This window comes from Castor canadensis, chromosome 4 (genome assembly GCF_047511655.1).
Source record: "Castor canadensis chromosome 4, mCasCan1.hap1v2, whole genome shotgun sequence".
In the NCBI taxonomy this organism is placed as follows: Eukaryota; Metazoa; Chordata; class Mammalia; order Rodentia; family Castoridae; genus Castor; species Castor canadensis.
Window position 1 is genome coordinate 183,727,931 of NC_133389.1, and position 12,233 is coordinate 183,740,163.

A 12,233-nucleotide genomic window follows, 5' to 3' on the forward strand; every position below is an offset into this window, starting at 1 on the left:
GTATCACAATACCTGACTTCAAACTATATTACAAAGCAATAGCAATAAAAACAGCATGGAACTGGCACAAAAACAGACATGAAGACCAGTGACCAGAACAGAGGACCGAGATATGAATCCACAGCCATGCCCACCTTATTTTTGACAAAGGCACCAAAAACATACGATGGAGAAAAGACAGCCACTTCAACAAATGTTGCTGGGGAAAGTGGTTATCTGCCTGCAAAAAAACTGAAACTAGATCCATGTTTATCACCCTGTACTAGTATAAACTCAAAATGGATCAAGGACCTTAATATCAGACCTGAAACTCTGAAGTTAGCACAGGAAAGAACAGGGAATATTTTGGAAGCAATAGGTATAGGCAAGGACTTCCTCAATAGAACCCCAGCAGCTCAGCAACTAAGAGAAAGATTGGACAGATGGGACTACATAAAATTAAAAAGCTTCTGCACAACAAAAGAAATGGTCTCTAAACTGAAGAGACCACCCACAGAATGGGAGAAAATGTTTGCCAGCTATACATCAGACAAAGGACTGATAACCAGAATATACAGGGAGCTCAAAAAACTAAACTCTCCCAAAATCAATGAACCAATTAAGAAGTGGGCAACTGAACTAAACAGAACTTTTTCACAAGAAGAAATTCAAATGGCCAAAAAAAACACATGATAAAATGCTCAACATCTCTGGCCATAAAGGAAATGCAAATCAAATTCCACCTCATCCCTGTTAGAAGAGCTATCATCAGAAACACCAACAACAACAGGTGTTGGCGAGGATGTGGGGAAAAAGGAACCCTCATATACTGCTGGCGGAAATGCAAGCTAGTGCAACCACTCTGGAAATCAATATGGAGACTTCTTAAAAAACTAAACATAGATCTATCATATGATCTAGCAATCCCACTCCTGGGGATACACCCAAAGGAAAGCGACTCAGGTTACTCAAGAGGCACATGCACAACCATGTTTACTGCAGTGCTATTCACAATAGCCAAGTTATGGAAACAACCAAGATGCCCCATTACTGACAAATAGATTAAGAAAATGTGGTATTTATGCACAATGGAATTTTATTCAGCCACAAAGAAGAATGAAATTTTGTCATTTGGATGGAACTAGAGAACATCATCCTGAATGAGGTTAGCCAGGTTCAGAAGACCAAAAATTGTATGTTCTCCCTCCTATGCAGACTTTAGATCTAGGGCAAAAGCAGTAATGCTGTTGGACTTGGGTCACACACTAAGGGGAAAGCACATATGGGAGGAATGGGGATAGGCAGGAAACCCAAAACTTGAAAGTGTTTGGTGTCCCCACTGCAGAGGAGCTAATATAGTAACCTTAAAGCAACAGAGGTCAATATGGGAAGGTGACCAGGAAGTAGTGAAGAGGTCAGGTAGAGATGAATCATGTCGGGTTGTAATACACTTGTGCATGGAAGCAATGCTAGGTATCTCCTTGTGTAGCTATCCTTATCTCAACTAGCAAAAACGCTTTGTCTTTGTTATTATTGCTTATGTCTTCTCTTCAACAAAATTGGAGAAAAGAGCAGAACAGGTTCTACCTGGAAGCGAGGGGGATGGGGAGAAGAGGGAGGGCGGCAACAGGGAAAAATGACCCAAACAATGTATGCACAAAAGAATATACGAACAAAGAGAAAAAAAAAAAAAAGAATTCAACGCTTGTGTGGGGGTTTGGTCAAGGCAGGTGTGAAGAGTTTTTAGTCAGTGAAAATACAGACTCTGCTGGGGCCATCTACCATGCCTGGTAAGTGAGGAGCTACTCTGCTGATCTAGATGAAGCAGTGTTCAAAAGGACAAAGACCATGTTCACTCTGCAGCCCAGGCAAAGTGAATCTAGGCAACCTAGACCTCCCATCTTCCCACACAGGGAATCTAGCCATAGCATACATCTGGAGTCTCCTGATTCTGGAGTCCCCCCCCACCCCCTAGTGCTAAGATCTGTCTGCCAGCAACCTCTGCCTTCATGGATCTGTCCGGGGAGTGGCAAGGGCACATATTATGAGTGCTCCCTTGCTTGGGCTCCACACAAGCAAGCCCCCCACTACATAAAACATACCTCCTTTCACTCTTAAGCCTCAGCCCTTCAGAGGCACGCTTCATGCTAGTCAAAAGGGCACAGCATCCTCAGCTCTCCAGAGGATGGGTTTAACCATTCCAAAATGGCTCCAGAAAACAAGTCACTAGGTCACTGGGAACAATGCTGCAAAATTATATAAGAGCACAGAAAATTTCTATACAGCTTCTTAAACAGCGAATGTACTTTACCTTCTGCCAGGACCTCTATTTTCTGTTTAATCCCTGAAGTCCCTGCAAAGCCGCTCCTCCAAGGCCATCCAACGCTTTAACAAGGAGAAAACTCTAGTCCTGCTCAGCTAGACTCACTGGGGAAGAATCCCATTGCTCCGCCCTGACATCTGGTTTCTATTTCATGTCCATGTTGTCACATTACATAACCAACAGATGATATGAGGATCGCCAAAAAAGTTTCTGCCCAAGACTCGCAAAAAATGCCCAGACATTGTTTATATTCAGGCCCCAGGTATGTTCACCAAACCAAACTAGGTGCAGGGGCCACACCTCTCCAAGGCCAAAGCAGCCTACCAGCAAAGGCTCCAGAGCAGTGCGCCTCCTCCCACTGCTACTTATATAGAGCTCCATTCCTCCTTTCTTCTCTTCTTATCCACCTGAGAGTGACCTTTGGCCTGTATTTAGTTTTTTTTCACCAAGAAGAGGTTTTGCTTTGGAGATGTACAGGAAGGGGATCAGAGGCAGTAGGTGCTGGGAGACCCTGCCAGCTGGGCCCACCTGGGACACAGGGGAGAAGAAAGATTCCAAATAGATGGCTCTCTGCCAGAGGGCACGGCCCTGCTAGCAAGCTCTCCAAGTCTTGTCCTCAAAACAAATTCTTCGCCCTTACTGGGTCCTCCCATCCCCAGCTTATTTGGGGTACTACGAGGGTCATCATTGATAGAATACCCCCCCAACCCAATCAGCCTTCCTAGTATGCAACTAAAAGTGACTAGTCATTCATTGGTACTCTGACATTGCACCATGTCACAATGTCTGGCACAAGCAGGTCCTCAGCCTCAACGTGCCCAATGAAGGTTGTCATATTGAGTGTCAAGTGCCACACAAATATCAGATGAAGTGTTCTTAATTAGTATCAGCTGTCTTAATCTTGATCTTGCCTTTTTTTCCAACACCTCCATCTGGGAAATGTAAATGTCTGAGTGCTGCACCACAGAGATGAAAACGCAAGATTTAAGATAGAAAATAACACAAAATATTAAGGAGTTTGTAGAAGTCCCTGTCATTACTTCACAGGTTCCCACAGTAGAGGAACCCTCTGTGACCCTCGAAAGAAGACACCTGGCCCTTCCAAAATCACAAAGAGGGGTCTCCACATTTTTACAGCACTTCGTTTCTCTTCCACACAAACATGAAAAGGCACATTTAAACTGCATCCTGACACAAGCTCCCATGCAGAAGCATCTTAACAGTAGGTGCTATTCTCAGGCCGGGATGGCAAGACGGCAGCTTTGCTCAGGGTAACCAGCAGGTGTCTGGACAGGACGGTTGAATCCTTGACCCAGGGGCCTCAGGCAGTCCCAGGGCACCTCTGGGACCTCTAAGTGAGAGGAAGAGCTCAGGGTGGTTGTTGTACTTTCAAGCTTCTACAAGAGCAAAGACTCTGTGGCTCACTCAGGCCCCAGACTGGCATGGGGAGAAAATACAGAGAAAACTGCTCAAAGCTTACCTTGACAAAAATTGAAAGGAAGAAAATCACAGCCTGGCAACCTTGGTCTGGAGGTAAGGAGCCTTAGTAACCACAAAATAAGTCACCATCACAAAGCACCTGTGCTCAACTGAGGGACAGGGCAGGGGCACTACCACTTGCAAAAGGGCTGGAAACCAGAACCAGCTGATGCTGTAGAGTAAACACAGTCCTCTCTGCATGGCGGGGCCCTAGGCACCACTGCCAGAGGCTTGGTGCCAGACCCCCAATCTACCAGGAACAAGAAGGGAAACTGTCCCCAAAGTTAGAGGTACTGCTGCCTCCCTGACCCCCCACCACCACCTCCGCCATCCGTAAGGAGAGGGTACAGCCTGTGTTCCCAGAGCAGATTCAATAGGGTGAAGGGGACTGCCATGCTTCCCTACCACAGTCACTGAGAGAGCCATGCAGGTACCCCTTTTCTCTCTCACATGTGTGTGAACGCACGCGCGCTCTCTCTCTTTCTCTCTGGCACACAGGCTTTCACACTTGACCCTTCCTCAACTGTTCCATAGAAGGCCAATCCAAACACAAGAATTTCCCCTATTATTTCTACTCTTAAACCAACACTTGACTGTTATTTACAATTTTGTTGAGAAAAACAAGCTGCAGAGGAAAGCCAAATGGTTCTTATCTTGTATGTCCAACTATGTTAACACTCATGTTAGCATTTAGGAAAATGGCAACTGCATGTGGAACAGGGACCAGAGTGTATCTGCCAATGTGCCCTGGTGTGAAGTTAGTGTTTTCTATGGCAGGCCTCCATGGCATTTGCCCTCAACTGTACCACATCAAGGAACAGAAACAGGACAGAACAGCATTCTGTTCTGTTCCTGAGGACAGGTGCAAAATGCCCAGAGGTTCCCATGGAGCCTGGGACCATAGTCCTGGGACCAGAGCTGCAAGAGCCTAGTGATCCCAGCAGTTCCCCATCCCCCTGGTTTCCTCAACTGGAGAAGAAGACTTGCAATCTGAATTTTTAGTTGTCTACCTGGAGGGAGTACTCAGGCCTGGCCTGGCCAGCACACAGGGCCGTGGGAGGGTTGAGCTTTCCTTTCCTGACTGCTGCCCACAGCCCTCCCTGGGAATGTCAAAGGAGGAAGGATGAAGAAGCCCAGTTACTGCCCTGTCTCTCTGCAAAGCACCCAGCAGCCAACTGGCCTCTACTGGAATCCACTACACATTTTAAATGTACTCTTTGAAAAGCAGCAAGAATCTCTGACAGAAGAACTTGATGTAAATGTCCCTACCATGGCCAGGGACTAATCTCAACATCACAAAGGAGAGGAGAGCAGACATCCTAGAGATGGTCATGACTCCTCTCTGAGGAGCATACAGACCCAAGCTAAAACCAAACCCAGGCATGACACTTCAAGGTGGATTGAGGCTGTCACCACAGAGCTTCAACAGGACAGTCTGAAATCTTCCTACATTACTGAGATGACAATAACAACTGGGATTCATCAGTTTTTCATGTCATTAACAAGAATCACTGGTCAGGATCTCAGCACCTCCAAAACCCCAGATTGCCCAGATTCTCCACTTAGTCATGTCCACAGATAGCATTTGCCTCTTATAAAAACTAGTGCCCCAGAAGAAAGCTGAGTGAGCAACGGTGACAGAAGCAAAGGCTGAGAAGGGTCTCTGCACCTGCAGCATGACAGACAATTTTGATTGTCTAATATGCAGAGGTAAGGTGGCAGATCAGCAAGGAAAGCTTCAGAAGGCAAGAGCTCAAGACAGGGCAAATCCAGGGAAGAAGGCTGGCATGAAAGCCAGAGCCTGTCCTAACAACCTCGGCCTCTCCAGGCCCTAAATATGTTCCTGTAAGGATGGACAGAGTCACGCTCTAGCTCCCTTGAAAAGGGAAGCCAGAACACAGACTTGATGTCCACCATAAGAGGGAAGATCAGGAAAGAAGATGCTCTCGGGATTCATAACCACAGATCACCTTGCATTGGTTTAGGGAAGAACTCGTACAGTCCATGAGACCTAAGGAAGTATATGTATCTTAAGGTATATTCCAGGCAGTGTCCCAGGCACTGGGCAGCAATAAACCCAAATCCTCTCTAGAGAAACGTGCTATCAAGTCTAACAGTGTCCATAAAAAGTTAGAAGGGTATAAAGCCACAATAAACATCAGGAGTGGTAGTCATGCCAGTAAAGAAGCAGCAGGGTCACTCAACAGTCTTGTCACTTAGTGTTATATAATCTTTGGTGGGCTCTCTGTGCTTCAATTTCCCATCTACCAACCTTCTGGAGGAAGGTTAAGATAAATGGAATTAAATGTACCAGTTATTATTATTACCAGAAATAGTCACAAAGAGTTGAAACTGATCCAGATAGAACCTGCAGAAATTAGAAACTGAAATCACTAAAATTTTTACCTAAATGAATAAGTTAAATAATCAAGTAGGTAACACTAAAAAGAGAATTGGTGAACAGTAAAATATTCCTGAAGAAGTAATTGAGGATCCAGCACAGGATAGAGGGCTAGAGGGCAGGGACTTGAAGGACAGAGGGAGATACGCTAGCACATGTCAGCTGGAGTTGCAGCATGAAGAGAGAAGATGGGACAGACATGCACAGTTCAAGAACACCAGGATTCAAGAACACTAGGACTACAAGAGCTTTTGAATAAAAACAAACTATGTAAGACAGATCATGAAGCCCTTCTACCTAAGACAGCATGGTGCGGGCACAATGGCCAGAGCTGGGTGACCCAAAAGAAAGTCCAGAAGAGACCCATGCACCCAAAGAGCTCCAGCACAGGGCAAAGGCAGCATCTCAAGACAGTGGGACAAACAGGGACTTCTTATTAAAGGGCAATGGGATAAATGAGAGCCACCAGGGTAAGGATAAAAATCAGACCCAAACATAACACCACACACAGGTAAACTCCAATGGCCAGGATAGAATGAAAACATGCAGCCAACGCAGCACTAGGAGGAAATAGAAACCCAGCCTTCTCTATCTGGGATCAAATGCTTTCTGAGATGTGGAATCCAGACAAGAGAAAGAAACAGTGAGCTTGACTCTGGGGAAAAAACTTTATGTGGCCAAGGAGCATAATGAAGAGTATCAAAAATGAGAAAAGGGGAGCAATCACCTGCAATAAATATGACAGACAAAGGCCAAAATCCATCACTGAAGAACTCTGAAAAATTATAAGAATAAAGACAAAACTCCTAACAGAAAAACAGGCCAAAGGCAAAGACTTTAGAAACAGTCCCTTATGAAGGAGAGATGTTCCTTATCTATGAAACTGGAAAACAGGTGACAATCTGCGGGCATAGCTGTGTGGGAAAATAGGCACACTCAGACCTGACTGGTGGGAATGCTCGGCCCAAATGGGAAATATTGGCAAAATCTAACAAAAGTATATGTCTGCTCATTTTTCAACAGCAATCACTTCTGTACACTAAACCTCAGCAAGGTTACCCACTGAATGTGGCTCGGCAGGGCACCCCACAGGTCAGGGGTGGGGGAGATACATGATGAAGATGATGAAAAATCAGAGAGCATATAGTGGCCAAGAGGGATGAGAAGGAGGAGGAGATCCTGCACAGGCGAAGTATGTGGGACCTACAAGGGAAGGGACAGTTTACATACCTGATGCTTTGCCCAAAGGGAAGTCAGGAGAGAAGGCGAGGCCAGGATAGGGCCAGAACTTCGCTTCTCTGAGTTTAATGCCTTATAGAAATGCATTCAGGTTTCACACACTCAAAAAGTGAAAATAAAATCAGAAAGTATGAATAAGGGGGAAAAACTCAGAAATGAAATATAAACAGAAACAAATGAATCAAACCACATGTCATATGGGGACAGGAACTACCCAAGTAGCCTTGGATACAGTGTTCAGATCACACACCCTCAAAGAACACTGAGCTAGAGTCACGGTTTTTTTTGACAGAACTGAGCATTTTGGAATTGAACAAATAAGTAAATACATTATGGATTCTGGGAGCCCCATGTCTGGTTTTCAGAGGAAGGAGTATCAAATATGAGAAGAGAGGCGAAGTGGCTCAAGTGGTAGAGTGCCTGCCTAGCAAGGATGAGACCTTGAGTTCAAACCCCCATACAACCAAAAGAGAGGGAGGGAAAGAGGGAGGGAGGAAGGGGGCAGTCGAGGGCCCAGAAGTGCTAGGTAGAAATGGAAGCATGGGTGTGAGCGTGCAGGGGGGGTTCACGTACAAGTGCACAGGAAACACACAACTACTACCCAGTTTTGTCCAGCAGGAAGGCACCCAGTGCTAGCTTCTAAATACCATTCTCTGAGCAAAGGAACCAGGCACCCTGGGAAGAACAGTGACTTCAGAGCTGGGATGGGGAAGAATAAGGAGAGACTGGACCTGAAATGCTGAGGATCTGCCAGAGGACCTGCCAGAGGAGTGTGCATCAAAATTGGTATCGGCAACAAATGATAACTCTGTTAATAACTAAGAATCTATGCCTTCACATTAACACAGACAAACAGTAAGGAAGGAAGGAAGGAAAGCTCTTCTTCACAGTAGAAAGTCAACTGCTGAATGTAATGAACATGGTATGATCAGTCCCCATGGCCACCATGGATGCCATGGTAACAACAGCAGGTTTAGGCAGGAGTCAGTGATGCAGGCAGGAGTCATCAATAATGTTGAAACTTGAGTGAGAGCTTGGGGAATTTCAGGATTATTTGCTTAGTCCCAAAGTATCTCCCTACTAGAAGTGTATTCATTATAAAGGAAACACAGGCCAAATGCCTAAAGACATCACCTTACCAAGTGATCAAATCTGGCATCTCCAGCAGTGGAGCAAGTCAACACCAGAGACCCTGGACACAAGGCTCTGAAAACACATTGCTGCTGGCCTCCCAGCCCAATAGGTATCACCTGAATCTAATCTGAGGAAACACACACACACCATACAAAAGTCCCAAAGTGGAAGGATATTTTACAAAGTAACTGCCCTGTATTCTTCCAAAATGTGATTGTTTATAAAGACTAAGAGACTAGTCCTGGGTAAAGATATTTGTGGAACATGAGAACTGAATGCTATTTAGGACCTGAATTTTCTTTTGATATATATAAAATTATTACAAGATAATTAGCTCATCTGAAGAGAACATTATTACGTCGCTATTAATTTCTGACTTTGGTCACTATGTGAGACTGATGGGAGACCACCCTTGTTTTAGGTAATATAGTGGATTCCTGGGAGGAGCCATCATGTCTACCACTAGCTTTCAAATGATTATGGAAAAACATATTCATATACTTGTATATGCACATACATAAACGTATACCATAATTCTTTGTACTATTCCATAAGTATGGAATTATAGCAAAATTAAAAGTTAAAAAGAAAAAAGACTTAAGGACTAAAATTAATCCAGAATTATTGAAAGACACTACTTTAAGACTGAATTCAAAAATCACTATGAGGGACAAACAAATGCTGAGTGAAAATGCACAAGAACTGTCTACTCTGCAATACTCAACAGAGAAGGTAAAATGCTATTCTCAGACAAAAGGTGAAGGATTTATGACAGCAGGGGCTTCTACAGAAACTTCTAAAGATATTATTCCTGGAAGAAAAATAAGGCTAAGGAAAACATAAACTGACATCTAACAAGAAATGGAATGCAAGGGCTGAAGACTCGGCTCAAGTGGTAGAGTATCTGCCTAGCAAGCACAAAGCACTGAGCATCCAGTACTGCAAAAAAAATAAACAAAAAACCAAGAAATGAGATACAAATGAAATAAACATATAGAAAATATACAGAACCAAGGTTACAAAAGAAAACACAACAAGAGAAGATTAATAAATATAGCAACATTAAAATGAAGCAGTCTTCCTCATCAAGAGGCCATGGTGGAAAATCAAGTCACTCCTGTAGAAAGCAGCATAAACCGCCAAACTGCTCAGCATTCAGCTCAGCACACAGACTCGTGGGTCCTACAAATCAGTCACTAAACAATCAAACAGAAACATGGGTACTACAGATCAAAAAATACAAACCGCCTAAACTAGACACTCAAGTTCACCTGTGGTCACCAGATGCCCAGTGGGCTCCCATCGCTCCAGACCAACCAGCATGAGCAGTCCAGCAACCCTGGCAAGGTAGGGGTGAGAGCAGAGCTACTTACTGAGAGCTGTCAGTAGAGCTGAACAGCAAAGCCACAGTGCATGTTGGTTACCTTCCACTGCACCCTGTCCCCAGTCAGGCCTTCAACAGGCCATGTTCATGTGTACCAGGAAACACACAGAAGAACATTTCCACTGCCACACTTAGCAGCAGGCACATCTGCAAACAAGCCACACACCATCACAGGACAAACAGTACATTGTAAGGACGCATAGATGGAATACTAAACACCAGTGGAAACCAACCACAGCTCCTGTGCACACATGGCTGATTCTCAGGAAGTTTGTCAAAAAACCCCACAAACTACGAAACATGTATATACTGTAATTCCATTTACATAAGGTTTAACGAACATAAAACTAAAATCACATTACTTAGGAACACGTTCATGTATGACAAAGTTTTTTAATAGCAAGGGAATGAAAAATAAATGAATAAAGCAAGCAAGCAAGGGAATAAGCAGAAGGTCAAAGTCCTTATGGTTTCTGCAGGAGTGGGGGATGGGGGGGCAAGAAGGCCGCTGATGGTTCTATGTTGCTTCTTTATATGAGGCACATATAGTCTATGTACGTTCTTAACAGGTACGGTATTTTGTATTAAAATTCAAAATAAGTACGTGTGGGGAAAAGCAAAAAAACCAAACATGAATAAAGAAAGCTAAGAAAGTGATGTTTCTCATCACAAAAATAAATTTGCACAGAATTACTAAGGGTACCTCTAGTGGAAAACGGTCAGTCTAAACTCGGACTATGGAAAGACGTGGATGCAAGTTGGGAGACACTTTTCCTATGTAATCTGTAATCAAAGTGATCTACCTTGTTGAGCTTTTCCATTAATTACTGGCAAATACAAAGTAGACTGGTTATGGAGGGCTTCTATAATCCAGGAATCTACAAAATCTTTGGGGAGTCTCCTTGTATTAAATCTCTGATGTTTCCCATCTTAATGATGTTGCTGACACCTCAGGCCTCCTAAATAGAATTGCACCCCAACTGTGAGAAAAAGGTTCACCTCTGCTTGCAAATGGTTCCTAACCTATCACTTCTAAGAGCTATGTAGTCTCTCCAATCGGGGACTTTTAAAGCAGCATGAAAACTGGAGTACTAACTGACCTAACTTTTTCTTCTAAAACATTCTCCTGTTCTTACATGAATTCTACAGCTTTCCTTGTACAATAACATTCCTGAAATAAAACATTTGGTAATCAGTAACTACACAGTAAAATGCGCTGCTATATTCTATTTAGGGTTTTAAAATTAAGTTTTATTGCTCTCTCTAACTAGTTCTAAAATTAAGGCACTTTGTTTCTTATTTGTTTGTTTTTATTAAGTCTCACAAGGTGAAAGTTTTAGCAAGGATTTATTTTCGTATAATAGCTTAAAGTATAGACAACGGGGCAGGAGGGAGAAAAAGAGAAAGAAGCATTTCCTATTCCCCATACAAGAAATGGGAGCAAAGACTCCAACATTTTGAACTGGTAAAATTAGATGCCATTTTTCTGTGCTCAGAGGCAGTTGTAAATAGGTCAACACTAAGAAAACTTAAGGAAAAAAATGAGCAATAACCCAAGGAGTAGGTGCTCTTCTTTCAGGAAATATATGGCTGAGTCCTTTACTGAGCTCCAGGTACAAAGAAGCTCTTCCTCACAGTGACAGTAACTCAGGTTTCCTATTGCAAAGTGGAGGTGGCTTGCTTCAGGTTTAGGTTTAGGTTTAGACACGCTTTGGCACATACTTCTGGCTGAGGCAGTCTAATTTTCCATCTAAATGCTAAGAACCCTTCGAATGGGAAGATATTTTTCAAGCAGTTCCTTTAGCATCTTTTTGCTAAAGATGAGCCTTTAGAAGCCCCCTGATGTGTCATAGGTCCCCAGGCTGAGACCAGTGCAACCTCCCCTCTCTGATTTGTCCTCTCAAGATGTCCCCACTCTGTCCCCAAGGACCCCATCTCTAGCCTTTCATTTGAGCATAGGTACTCCAAGGGGGTTGAGGTTACTCTAAGAACAATGTAAACTCTCGCATATTCTATGGCAGAAAAAAAAAAAACTTCATTTACTGTGACTGTCTCTATTGTAGCTTACGAGATAGGTTTTCTTTTTTCCTATGACATTTCTATTTCTCCTGGCTTTTACTGTTTGTTTTCTTTACTTCTGAGCATTTTTTTTTTTGAGGCAGGAACTCATTATGTAGCGCCAGACTTTCAAAATGTAAGGATGAGCACAATTGGAAGTGTGAAATTAGATGGTAGCCTCAAAATAATAGTAGTAGCATAACAGGAAACTGAGTAATCAATTAATATTTTCAAAC

General features: G+C 43.4%; 1 protein-coding gene across 18 annotated transcripts in view; it reads right to left on the minus strand.

Annotated features, from left to right (window-relative positions):
• The window catches only part of Hdac4 (histone deacetylase 4), a 289,492-nt gene that overhangs the window by 218,028 nt on the left and 59,231 nt on the right, over positions 1-12,233 (minus strand). The window contains exon 1 of one of the 18 annotated variants that reach the window (XM_074072170.1): positions 2,291-6,181. The exons of the other annotated variants lie outside the window; for them this stretch is intronic. The gene's annotated coding sequence lies outside the window, so the exon portion shown is untranslated. Of the gene's footprint in view, positions 1-2,290; positions 6,182-12,233 lie in introns of those variants that run through there. 18 annotated transcript variants of the gene reach the window in all.